This window comes from Mobula hypostoma, chromosome 5 (assembly GCF_963921235.1).
Source record: "Mobula hypostoma chromosome 5, sMobHyp1.1, whole genome shotgun sequence".
Lineage (NCBI taxonomy): Eukaryota > Metazoa > Chordata > Chondrichthyes > Myliobatiformes > Myliobatidae > Mobula > Mobula hypostoma.
In genome coordinates this window covers 133,622,236-133,635,687 of record NC_086101.1, presented here as the reverse complement: position 1 = coordinate 133,635,687, position 13,452 = coordinate 133,622,236, and the positions used below count along the sequence as shown (strand labels likewise).

Sequence of the window (13,452 nt, the reverse complement as noted above, 5' to 3'; positions counted from 1 at the left end):
AATTTCACACACACACACACACACACACACACACACACACAGACATAAAAACACACACACAGACATAAACACACACACGCACGCGCACACACACACACACACACACACACACACACACAGACATACATACACACACACATATACACAATGCACATGCATACACATACACACACACAAACATGCACATACATACATACTCACATACAAACACACACACACAACCATGATCCATAAGGCCAGTGATGTTATGGGGATGGAACTGGACTCTCTCACGGTGGTGTCTGAAAAGAGGATGCTGTCTAAGTTGCATGCCATCTTGGTCAATGTCTCCCATCCACTACATAATGTACTGGGTGGGCACAGGAGTACATTCAGCCAGAGACTCATTCCACCGAGATGCAGCACAGAGCGTCATAGGAAGTCATTCCTGCCTGTGGCCATCAAACTTTACAACTCCTCCCTTGGAGGGTCAGACACCCTGAGCCAATAGGCTGGTCCTGGACTTATTTCATAATTTACTGGCATAATTTACATATTACTATTTAACTATTTATGGTTTTATTACTACTTATTATTTATGGTGCAACTGTAATGAAAACCAATTTCCCCTGGGATCAATAAACTATGACTATGACTATGACTATGATCCAACCAAACCAGATTTCCCAAAATTCATCACTCTCCACAAACTCATCCCCCAACACACACACGCGTTAGCAATTGCTATGGAATAACAGAGACAGACAGCATGGAACAGGCCATTTGGATGGGTGCACACATACTTATTTGTATTCTCCCCACAATAAATCAACTCCTGCCAGATTCTAACACTCAGCTGCACCCTAGAGACAATTGAACAATCGTCACATATGGGGAAAATAAATTAAAGCACTCCTCCAGTCACAATGAAAGTGTACAAGTACTGAAAGTACCTGAGGTTACCATTGAACCCAGGTCTCCTGTGCTGTGAAGCAGTGACTCAATTAACTGTGCCACTCTGCCACTCTGCCACCCTTACATCATGTTGACCTTTTTCTAGGAAAATAAAAGACCTGAATACAAGCTTTCGTTATATCAGCAGTGTTTCTATAGAGCTTATCTACTTATTGGTATAGGAATACTGGCACTCTGATTTAGGATTGCCTATTTACAATAAACAGGACAAACCAATTACCTCCTTATTGCCCATTCAATCTAGTTTCAGTCATCAGTGAAGTGATGGAAGCCATCACTGATGGTACTATTTGCTCATTGTAATTTGCTCACTGAGGAGGGTTTTGACAAGATTACTGGTTTCACACACCTCAAAGCCTTGTATCAAACATGGTTTAAAGAATAAGTTTCACCTGTGAATTGAGGGAGACATGAAGGCAGCATTTAACTAAGTGTGGCATTTATGCACTCTGGCCAGGATGATGTCAATAGACATAAAAGAAATAAAACATTCCTATGGTTGGAATCATATCCCACACAAAAACATGGTCACGATTGTTAGAGGTCAAAGATTTCAGCCCAGGACATCGGGACAGAGTTTTTGACCCAACTATCTTCAGCGTTCATGAGGAAAGACCTAGACTACATTCAGACGTGGGATGATAAGCAGCTGGAAACACGTGTACCTCAAAAGAACCAGACAAAGGCTTTCTCCAAAAGGAGAGAATCTTACCACCTCCTGTTTTGTTCAATAACATTACTGTCACCAAGTCTTCCACTATCCATATTATTGAAGTTAAAATTTGGCACAAACTCAACTGATTCAGCTACATAAATACAGTGGCTACAGAGCAGGTCAGAGGCAGGGGATCCTGTGGCAAAGGGACTTACCTCCTGACACCCCAAGGCTTTTCCATAAACTATAAACTATAAACTATAAACTATAAGGCGTGAATATGTTGAAATGCACTGCACATTCCTGAATGAGTACAGCTTCAAAATCACTGAAGAAATCTAGCATTATCCAAGAGAAAGCAACCCACTTAAATGAAACCCCATTGACCACCCTAAACAGTTGATTTCTCCACCACCTCTAAATAGTGGCTGATGGGTGTACCATATTTACTTACCTAGGCTACTTGGACAACACATTCCAAACATGCAACCTCTATCCACAAGAAGGACAAGGTAGCAGGATCATTGACACACCACCACCTGCACGTTCCCAACCAATTCACGCACCATCCAACTTGGAAATCTATAGGTATTCCTCCAATGCCATTGGGAACTCGTAATCTAATGCCACTGTTGGAACAAAGCCAGCCGTTCGTGTAGTAGCATCTGCACTGGACTTCAAGGCTAGACGTCTTGAGTTTGAATCCCGTCACCTCCTTGCATGCTTTCCACCTGTGCTGGGTGAGTGTCAAGCTAGCAATTTGGCCTCATGAAAAAAAAGACAGAGAAATGTTAATAAAATGGCAAGGAATGCTGACCATTGTGCCACAAAGCACAGAACTGTTGGCGCACCTTCACCAGAAGGAATATCATGGGTCACGAAGGTGGCAAACCATCACTGGCTTAAGGGAATTGGGGATGGGTAATCAATGCTGGTCTTGCCAGCATTGCAAAAATCCCAGAAGTGACTCAATGTTCAAAAAGGCAGGGTTGTTACCGATGCAGAATGTTGGATTATGCTCTGTTCTTCCTGGCTCCAGCTGTTAGGTACCTGCCTCGGGTTTAACACTATTGGATCTCCTATTGGCTTTTGGATGGGATCTGGGATCCATTTTTGACATCAACACCTCCTCCACATTATCCTTATTATCCACCTGTGTAAGTGTGTGATTAGCGGCATGATCAGTTCCTAACAGATCTACCAGCTTATGCTGTCCCTGAGGGGGAGGGGGGATCTCATTGAAACCTATCCAATATTGAGAGACCAAGAAATAGTGGATGTGGAGGTGACGCTTGTGGGGAATCTAGGAGCAGAGGGGAGAGCCTCAGAATAGAGGGACGTCCATTTAGAACAAAAATAAGAAGGAATTTCTTTAGCTGGAGGATGGTGAATCTGTGGAATTCATTGCATAGATGTCTGTGGAAGCCAAGTCATTGAATATATTTAAAGCAGAGGTTGAATGGTACTTGATTAGTCCGGGTGTGAAAGGTTATGGGGAGAAGGTAGGAGAATGGGGTTGAGAGGGATAATAAATCAGCCATGATGGAATGGTGGGGCAGACTCGATGGGTCGAATGGCCTAATTCTGCTCCTGTGCTTTATGGTCTTATTGTCTTACTAACTGGTACTACTTTTCCATTGTTATTATGTCACATGGATTGGACTGGCAAACTCTGATGTAAATTATTTGACTAAGAAATATTTGCCGTGGTTTATCAGTTTACTGTTTCGAGTTGTAAATTGTCAAAACAAAGCGCAGAAGTCTGAAGTTCTGATTTCGTAGTTTCCCATTGTTGTGTATTCTCTTAGTTCAGACATTTTGGGATCAATAAGATACACTTAAGGAGGAGTGTTGTGATGTTTTACTATGCTAATGGACTTCATAAATGCAGCTGGTCAACATGACATTATTGATGAGGAAACTTAAACATGTTAACATGTGAAATTCAATGATGAGTACTGGAGATGCATTAAAAGGTGCATTAATAAATTCAAAGCAAAAAAATGTGGATTATGTTCAATGGTTCAGATGGAAAGAGTCTAGAAGGGGATTAAATAATGCCACAACCTCAATTTGGCTTTGCTGCAACATTTTCAACGTTATCCACCCCATCAGCTCACATTATCCTATTTATTCTGATGCTAGTTCTTCCTCTTGCAACCATTTCTTGCTTACTCAGTGTGACTCCAATAAAATCATGTTTGCTATCCCCCTTCTCAGTGCCAGTGCCTCATTCTTTCTACCACATATAATATGCCATTCTTGTCCTTGGTCTCTCATCTCTGGATTATTGAATGGGCACATGAAACATTCCTGATATTCCCAAACGTTAGTCCTGACGAAGGGTCTCGGCCTGAAACGTCGACTGCACCTCTTCCTATAGATGCTGCTTGGCCTGCTGCGTTCACCAGCAAATTTGATGTATGTTGCCTGATATTCCCAGCTTGCTTCTATCAAATTGCATTGGCAACTCTGAGGCTTGAATTGACCTTGAGACTTTGAGAGCGGTATTGAAGTGGATGTGGTATCTTGTTCCCTTTCCAAATAGTATGACAAACATCTTTTAAATAGATCAACATTTTTAAAATGTTATAATTGCCTCAACAAAATCCTTAGGATCAATCAATAAACCAGCCAATTGACTAGTATTATAAGAGCTGTTCATTGATCTGTGAAAAAGGATACGTTCCTGGGAAATACATTGCCAAACGAAATATTGTAAATCAACAAAGCTGGGTTAAACACTATTTTCATGCTGTGTAATCCCATGAGTAGAGAGTGCTATTAATTACAATATTTACGAATCAAACACATGTACTCCAAAGACAAAGTAAGTTGGATGGCTGTAAAGGAATGAATATCTGTTGATAAAAAATGTATTACTTTTTGGGAAGACAAAGAAGGGTAGGACTTTCACAGTGAATAGTATGGCTCTTGAATATTTTGTAGATCAGGGTGACCTATAAGTACAAGTGCATGCCTCTCTGAAAGTGGTGTCACGGGTAAACGGAGTATTGAGGAAAGCTTTTGTCACACTGGCATTTGTCAGTCATGGCACTGAATATAGAAGTTGGGAATGTAATGTTGCAGTTCGATAGGATATTGCACTTTCAAAGTTCAAAGTAAATATATTATCAATGTACATATAACTCGCCATATACAACCCTAAGATTCATTTTCTCAGGGGCATTCACAGTAAATATAAAAAACACAATGAAAGACCACACTCAATAGGACAGGCAAGCAACCAATGTGCAAAGGACAACGAACTGTGAAAATACAAAAAGAGAGAGAATAAACGTAATAATAATAATAAAAAATAAAAATCAAGAACATGAGATGAAGGGCGCTAGAAGATAAATCTATAGGTTGTGGAAATGTTTAGTAATGGGGCGAGTGAAGTTATCCGCTCTGGTTCAAGAGCCGCATGCACAAATTGCTGGAGGAACTTTGCAGGTTAGGCAGCATCTATGAGAAAGAGTAAATAGTCAATGTTTCAGGCCAAGACCCTTCTCCAGGACTGGAAAAGAAGGGAAGGCTTTAGAGTAAGAAGTTGGGGGGAAGGAAGGAAGGATTACAAGGTGACAGGTGATAGGTGAAACTGGGAGAGTGAAGGGAGAGAAAAGCCTTATGGTGGGAGTAATAAATGTTCCAGAAACTTGTGAGACTCCTGTACCTTCTTCTTGATGGCAGTGCTGTACCGAGAAGAGAGTATGGCCTGGGTGGTGGGGGTCCTTGATGATGGATGCTGCTTTCCTGTGACAGCGCTCCATGTAGTTGTGGGGAGAGCTTTACCTGTGATGCACTGCGCTATATCCATAACTTTTTATAGGCTTTTCCAATCAATGGCATTGGTATTTCCATACTAGATGTGTGATGCAACCAGTCAGAATACTCTCCATCACACATCTGTAGAAGTTTGTCAAAGTTTTAGATGACATGCTGAATCTTTGCAAACTTCTAGGGAAGTAGAAGTGCTGATGTGCTTTCTTTGTAATGGCATTCATATGCTGGGCCCTGAACAGATGCTCTTAAATGATAACATCAAAGAATTTAAAGTTGATGAGCCTCTTTACCTCTGATACCCTGGTAAGTCCTGGCTCATGGTACTCCAGTTTTATCCTCCTGAGGTCAATAGTCATTGAGTGAGAGGGTGTTGTTGTGACACCACTCCTCAATCTCCCTCCTATATGTTGATTCATCATCACCTTTGGTTTGGCCAATGACACTGGTGTCAGTAGCAAATTTAAATATGGCATTGGAGCTCTATATAGCTGCACAGTCATAAGAGTGAAGCGCGTAGAGCAGGGAGCTAAGCACAATCCTTGTGGTGCACCTGTGCTGATAGAGGAGACGTTGCTGCCAATGCAAACTGACTGGGGTCTGCAAGTAAGGAAATAAAGGATCCAGCTGCACAAGGAGATATTGAGGCCTAGGTCTTGAAGCTTACTAATTAGTTTTGAGGGGATGATAGCATTGAACGGCAAACTGTAATCAATGAGGATCACCCTGATGTATGCATCTTCACTGTCTAGATGTTCCAGGGTTGAGTGAAGAGCCAATTAAATTGCATCTGCTGTTGATCTGTTATGATGGCAAGCAAACCGAAGTGGAACCAAGTCACTTTTCAGGCAGGAGTTATTTCATTACCAACTTCTCAAAACACTTCATTACAGTGGGTGGAAGAGCAACTGAATGATAGTCATTAAGGTAGGTTACCATGTTCTTCTTAGGCACTGGTACAAATGAAGCCTGCTTGAAGCAGTAAGTACTTCAGACTGCCAAAGCGAGAGGTTAAAGATATTGGTGAACGCTCCAGCCAGATGATCACTATAGGTCTTTTGTACTCAGCCAACGACCCTGTCTGGGCTAGATGCTTTCCGTGGTTTCACTTTCCTGAAGGATTTATTCACGTCAGCCTTAGAGACTGAAATCATAGCATCATCGTGGGCTGCTGGAATTCTGTGTTCAGTTTTAGTCACCGTGCTGTAGGAAAGGCGCTATTAATTTGCAAAGTGTGTAAAGGAGATTTATGAGGATGTTGTTGAGACTGACTCCTCTTCCTCGGTCAATAGTGATTAACCAGCTGATTTCAGGAGTGAGCTACCCACGCCTGTCACTTCAAAGATGTAAACATGCAATGGTAATGTGCAGTGAAAGAGTTAATTGATGTACCATACCTTAACCTGAGTTTGTGATGGTCATTTCAATCTATCAATGTTGCACTCTTGATATACATCGAATGTTGGGAACGAATACATTCCAGGGGAGAAAAAAGCTGTTTTGTAATACATGGAAGAAAGCTCCCTTTGGAGATGAACAGTCCATATGAGATTTTATACAATTGGACTCAGCCAGTGCCAGCTTTGACCCTTACCTCTGAGTGCAGAGGTGGATACTTTATCTTCCATTAGACCATCTCTGAGCACATAATACCAGTCTTCCTGGTACTGTGTGAGGAGTGTTCCACTATCACAGGCACCTTCCAAAAGGTGAGAAAATATAACTGTTAAGTCTCAGAAGTAGACAAAAAGTGCTCATGGCACCACTACGAAAAAGAAACAGCAGAATTGTTTCCAGTATCTGGCTAATAATTATCCACCAGTTGAAATCTCTGAAGCATTACTTGCTCAATATAACATAAGAACTTGCTATGTAAAAAATGGCTGCCATTTTCCTTACATTGCAACGCTTTAGGATGTTAAAAATTCAAATTAAAATATGCAGACGTTGGAAATCTGAAATAAGGACAGAAAATGATGGGGAAAAGAATCTCAGCTAGTCAGGCAGCATTTATGGCCAAAGAAAAAGTGAACATCCTCTGGTCCTATAACCTTCACCAGAACAGGGTGTGGTGTTGAGGGGCATGCAAAAAAAAAATAGGTTACAAATAACTGTCTTGCCGAAGAGTTTCGGCCTGAAACATCGGCTGTGCTTTTTACCATAGACGCTGCCTGGCCTGCTGAGTATCTCCATCATTTTGTGTGTGTTACAAGTAATTGGTCTGATAGGAATGTTCTGATAGACAGCATAAACCTGATGGATTAGAGTGAAACGGGTTGTGTCATGAGTATGAACAGAGGTTTAACCTGATGGAAAAAGATACAAATAACATATAATGAAAACTAATTTATTGCTGATATAGTAATGATTTGGACCCCAATGGTGGTAAAGGTGGTAGAAATTGAATTACTCAGGACTTCCAGAAGTGAATTTGATTAGGTACTTGTGGGAAAATAGTTTTTAGGATTCTGAAGAATAAGCCAAGGAATCGGATTGATGGAATTACCCTATGAGGAGCTGACATTTGCAGAAAGAATAACAAGAGGCAGAGGAAAGAATGGTTTCAAAGTGCAGTGGCTTCAAGTATGGCAGGTTACAAATAGTGCCCGTTTAAATTGAGGATTGAAGTGTACGATGTCAGCAGAGCCTTCCACTGGATAAAAGATAGGGTAGAATGTCAGTGTGACCTTGGAGATGTGATGAGTGGAAGTGCCTTTGCATCGGGGCTTCACTATCCATTAATCCTCCTTGTGACTTGAAGTAAGACATGACCTCTGAAGAGTAAGTGGTTTAGTTTTTTAAAAGCAGCACGGAGCCACTACTGAGGTAACTACTGGGGAAATGTATGAGAGATGGTCACTTTGAAAGCCCTTCTTGCTCTTCAGTGTAAATGCGTTCAAAGTTTCTGGGTGTCAGCATCTCTGAAGATCTATCCTGGGCCCAACATATTGATGCAATTACAAAGAAGGTATGACAGCAGCTATATTTCATTTGAGTTTGAGGAGACTTGTTTTGTCACGAATGACACTCACAAATTTATATAGATGTAGCGTGGAGAGCATTCTATATGGCTGAATTATCATCTAGTATAGATGGCTCACTGCATAGTTTTGGAAAAAGCTGCAGAAAGTTGTAAACTCATCCAGCTCCATCATGAGCACTAGCCTCTGTAACACTGAGGGCACCTTCAAAACGTTTGCTTTATTATTATGTATTGCAATGTACTGCTGCCACAAAACAACAAATTTCATGACATATGCCAGTGATATTAAACCTGATTCTGATTCTTATTCGAAAGTACAAAATCCAATGTGACATTCATGTTCTCTGTAAAGTTTTCACTTATTTATGGTTTCTTATTTTTAAACTATCCTTTATTTATGGCCCGTTTTCCCAAAGGTGCTTAGAAATGCAGGCAATATAAATTATGAACCTCTAAGCTTTTTAACAAGTTAAGAGTCTTACTTGGAACTTGCTTGGGATTTGTTGGCCAGCTTCTGGTGAGTCTTTTCTTATCATGTGGATGATGGGATATAAATTAACAAACACATAAATTAGAGGCAGGACCTCAATTAGGCAACCATGCCCCCACCATTTCATAAGATCATTGTTGATTTGATTGCTATCTCAACTTTGCATTCCTTTCTACTCCTGGTAGCCTTTCATTCTCCTTTCTGATCGATTATCCATCTATTACTGTCTTAAAAATATTCAAGCAACCTACTTTTAAAGGAAGAGTTCCAAAGACTCCGAACTAAGAAAATAACATTGTACTCTACTTCATCTTTTCTTAGATAGATGACCCCTGATTTTTAAATAGGGATACCTTGTTTTCCAGATTCCTGCAAGAAGAAACGTCCTCAGCACACGCATCCTGACAAGGCCCTCAAGGACCTTATATGCTTCAGTCACTCTTTCTGTGAATAAAATAATCTGAAATACCTCTCCACTTAGATAATGTACTCATTTTTGTATTTGTTCCAACTAGGCAATGAACCATTTCCCAACATTATATTTAATTTACCCTCCCTCTTGACCTATCTATAAATCTTTGTAGACTCTTTATATCCCCTCCCCTCTCCAACTGACTTTTCTGACATCAGCAAATTCAGCAATCATACGTCGGTGCCTTCATCCAAATCATTTATGTAAATGATAAAAGTTGAGGCCCTCTCCCCTTATGCCATCCGATTCCTAAATGGACTTTGAAGCTTTGGACACTACCTCACTTTTTTTAATATACAGTATTTCTGTTTTTGCACATTTTAAAAATAATCTATTCAATATATGTAATTGATTTACTTGTTTATTTATTATGTTTTATTTTATTAATTATTATTATTTCTCTCTCTCTCTCTCTCTCTCTCTCTCTGCTAGATTATGCATTGCATTGAACTGCTGCTGCTAAGTTAACAAATTTCACGTCACATGCCAGTGATAATAAACCTGATTCTGATTCTGATTCTGATTCTGGTCTCTCTCCTTGTGGCACACCACACTTGCCAATCAAGAAAAGGCTCATCCATGGAGCAACAAACAATCTTCTGGAGAACTCAGCAAGTTCAGCAAGCAACTGTGGGGGAAGTAACTGTCAATGTTTCTGTTCAAAGCCTTACATCAGGATAATGCATAGGGTGCTGATACAAGGTTTCGACTTGAAACATAGATAAGTTCTTTACTCTTCACAGATGCTGTTGGACCTACTCAGTTCCTTAAGCAGATTTCAATATCTTCTCTCTTTTGTGTCTCAAGACTCATTTATGCTTATTCTCTATTTTCTGTCAGACAGCTAACCTTCTATTGATGCCAGTATGTTACTACCTACATTACATGTTTTTTTTTTGGTCTCCCACAGTAACCTTTTGGTGTGGCACCTTAACAAATGCCTAAAACTGGTTATCCTTCATCCATGCTACATGTTACTTCTTCAAAGAACTACAATTACTTCATCAGACAAAATTTCCTTTCACTAACCATGCTGACTTTGCCTAATTCCCATGATTTATTTTCTAAGTGTCCTGCTATAACACTGTAGTAATAACTTCCAACATTGTCTTTCAGACAGATGTTCAGCTGACTGCTTTCAGTCTCTGTCCTTTTTTGAATAAATTATTTACATATGCTATTTTACAATCTAATGGAATTTTAGAAAATTAATAGCAATGTATCTACTATCTCAGTAGTTGTTTCTTCAGGAAGTTCATCAGGAAGAAAAGATTTATCAATCCAAGCACTTTGAAATTGCGTGTTCTACTGTCCTAGTGCAATTTCTCTGATCCATTTCTAGATTTACAATTTCTGGGTTGTGACTTGTATCCTCTGTAGGAAGAGTAAGGATACCTCTCTAAAATACCTATCAATTGATCAACCATTGCTCGCTTCCATTTCTTAATTCCCTATAATCACTCCTCTGAGACTAACACTTACTTTAACTCTTTTTGAAACATCTTCAGAAACTCTTTCTGTATTTGACGTTTCTGCCAAGCTTTATTGTATATTCATTTTTTTTTCCTTTTGCTCTTTTAGTTTTATTTTGCTGTTTTCTTTATATTCCGCCCTATCTTTTGACCTGCCCTTGTACTTTCGGAATTATATGTTTTTTATATATTTATATTATCTTCAACTTTTCCTATTAACTTGTGAATTTTACTTGGAACTTCATTGGGATTTGTTGGTCAGCTTCTATGTTGTAATGTCTGTGGGATGATTGATAGACATGTAAGTTAGCAAAGACATAAAGTTAAATTGCTTTGCAAGTTTCTTTCTTACTGGAAGGTATCCATTCTATGTTTTTTGAAATATCCCTAAAATGTCTGCCTTGACATCTTGCCTGATTTTTTGAAATAATCTGCCAGTTCATTTTTAGCTAATTCCATTTTCATTCCTTCTTGTTGCCTTTACATTCTATCATTTTATGGTGGTTGTTGTCTAAAGTGCTTTCATAATGAGGTTATCGATTAATGTTATCACAGTGCACAATGCCAGCAGTAGAAACCTAGACAAGAGTCAAAGCTAATGAGCTCAGCAGGCCAGGCAGCATCTATGGAAAAGAGTAAACAGTTGACATTTTGGGCCAAGACCCTTCAACAAGATTAGAAAGGAAGTGGAGAAGTCAGAGAAAGAAGGTGGGGGAAGGAAGGAAGAAATACACAGCGGTAGGTAATAGGTGAAAACGGGGGGAGGAGGGGTGAAATAAAGAGCTGGGCAGATGATTGGTGAAAGAGATAAAGGGGGGATCTGATTGGAGAGGACAAAAGACATTGGAAGAAAAGGAAGGGGAGGAGCACCAAAGGGAGATGATGGGCAGGGAAGGAGATAAGTTGAGAGAGGGAAACTGGAATGGGAATGGTGAAGGAGGGGCAAGGATTGGAAGTTCGAGAAATTGATATTCAGGGCATCAGTTGAAGCTACCCAGATGGAATATAAGGTGTTATTCCTCCAACCTGAGTGTGGCTTCATCATAGCAGTAGAGGAGGCAATGGACTGACATGTCGGAACAGGGAATGGGAACTAGAATTGAAATGGGTTGTCACTGGGAGATTCTGTTTTTTGTGGCGGGTGGAGCCAAACTGCTTGGCGAAGCGGTTTCCCAATCTACATCGGGTTTCACTGATATACCGGGGGGGCCACATTGGGAGCACTGGATACAGTAGCTGATCCCAGCAGATTTGTAGATGAAGTGTTGCCTCATCTGGAAGACTGTTTGGGGACCTGAATGGTAGTGAGAGAAGAGGTGTAAAGGCAGGTGTAGCACTTGTTCCACTTGCAAGGATAAGTGCCAAGAGGGAGATCAGTGGGGAGGGACGAGTGAACAAAGGAGTTGCTTAAGAAGTTGCACCAAAGCAGTCATCGATGTAGCATAGGAAGAGTTGGGGAGCGATGCTGGTGTAGGCCTGGAACATGTTCCTTTGGTTTTCCACTGATCTTGCCTAGCCTGTTGAGTTCCTCCAGCATTTTGTCTGTGTTGCTTTGGATTTCCAGCATCTGCAGATTTGTTCATGTTTGTCAAAGCTAATGGGTTTGTTTTTGCTGAGACATAAGCTGATTGACTAAAGTAACTCTGCATTGCTGTGTCACTAGTCTACATAGTCAAAGGGAATGTACTGCTCCTCTCTTATCTTTCCTCATAGTAGGGTAGGATGATGTTACAGTTTAGTATAGGCATTATACTGTTCTACTGCTAAATTAGGTATATATTAAGCAGCTCCTGTTGCTTTCCAGGAATGAATCTAAGTTCTGTCAGAGTGAAGTTGATGGCTGTGTGTGAGAAACATTTGCTGATTCTCACAAACTTAGTAAGTTCTTCTAAGTTTCACTTTCCAGGTAGGAGTAAGCAGCTTGAAATCTGTGCCTTCTGTCTATTTCTTATATACCTTGAACACTTCCAAGTGAAAAGGCAGGCAGAAAGATAACTTTTTCATTCATCTATTAGATTTGTGACTGTCAAGTAAAGCCTGCATCTATTGCCAATTCCTCATATCACTTGAAAAGATGGCCTTGTTGCCCTTGTGGTGAATCTCAGTCCTTGAGCTGACATGTTCATTTTGTATTTTAATCCTTTAATTTTCCTCTGAGCAGCAGAGATTTGTTGTGCCAAATGACATTTTTTTAATACATTTTCTATTCTGTGCGATTTTGTAGTTCCAATTGTGGAGAAAATAATTCTCAAAGAAGATGTTCTAAAATTAGGAAAAATTAAGCTCCAGGAAATTCTGGAAAAAGTATGCAGTCAACTAGTGCTAATGCCAGGTGAAGCAGAATTAGCATTTTGGCTCAAAGACTCTGTCAGAACTGACCTAAAATATTATCAGTTTTTTGTTCTTCAGATGCTGTTTGATCTGCTGAGTATTTGTTTCCATTTTAGTTTCCCAGCAAGTAAAGCAAATGTCAATTTTAATTTGCAAAATTAGGCTAGGTACTGCCCCTTAAACCCTGCTAGAATCTAGTGAAACTTTACTCAATAATCATTTGTGATTTTTGAAGATAAATATTGCAGTGTGCTGAACTGTCTTACCCATACTTCCCAGGACTTTAGCCTGTTTGCATGTAACTGAGGTTGA

At 40.0% G+C, this 13,452-nt stretch overlaps 1 protein-coding gene across 4 annotated transcripts in view; it reads left to right on the top strand.

Annotated features, from left to right (window-relative positions):
• plppr1 (phospholipid phosphatase related 1) overlaps window positions 1–13,452 on the top strand; it is a 136,190-nt gene that overhangs the window by 63,722 nt on the left and 59,016 nt on the right. The gene's annotated exons all lie outside the window — the stretch shown is intronic.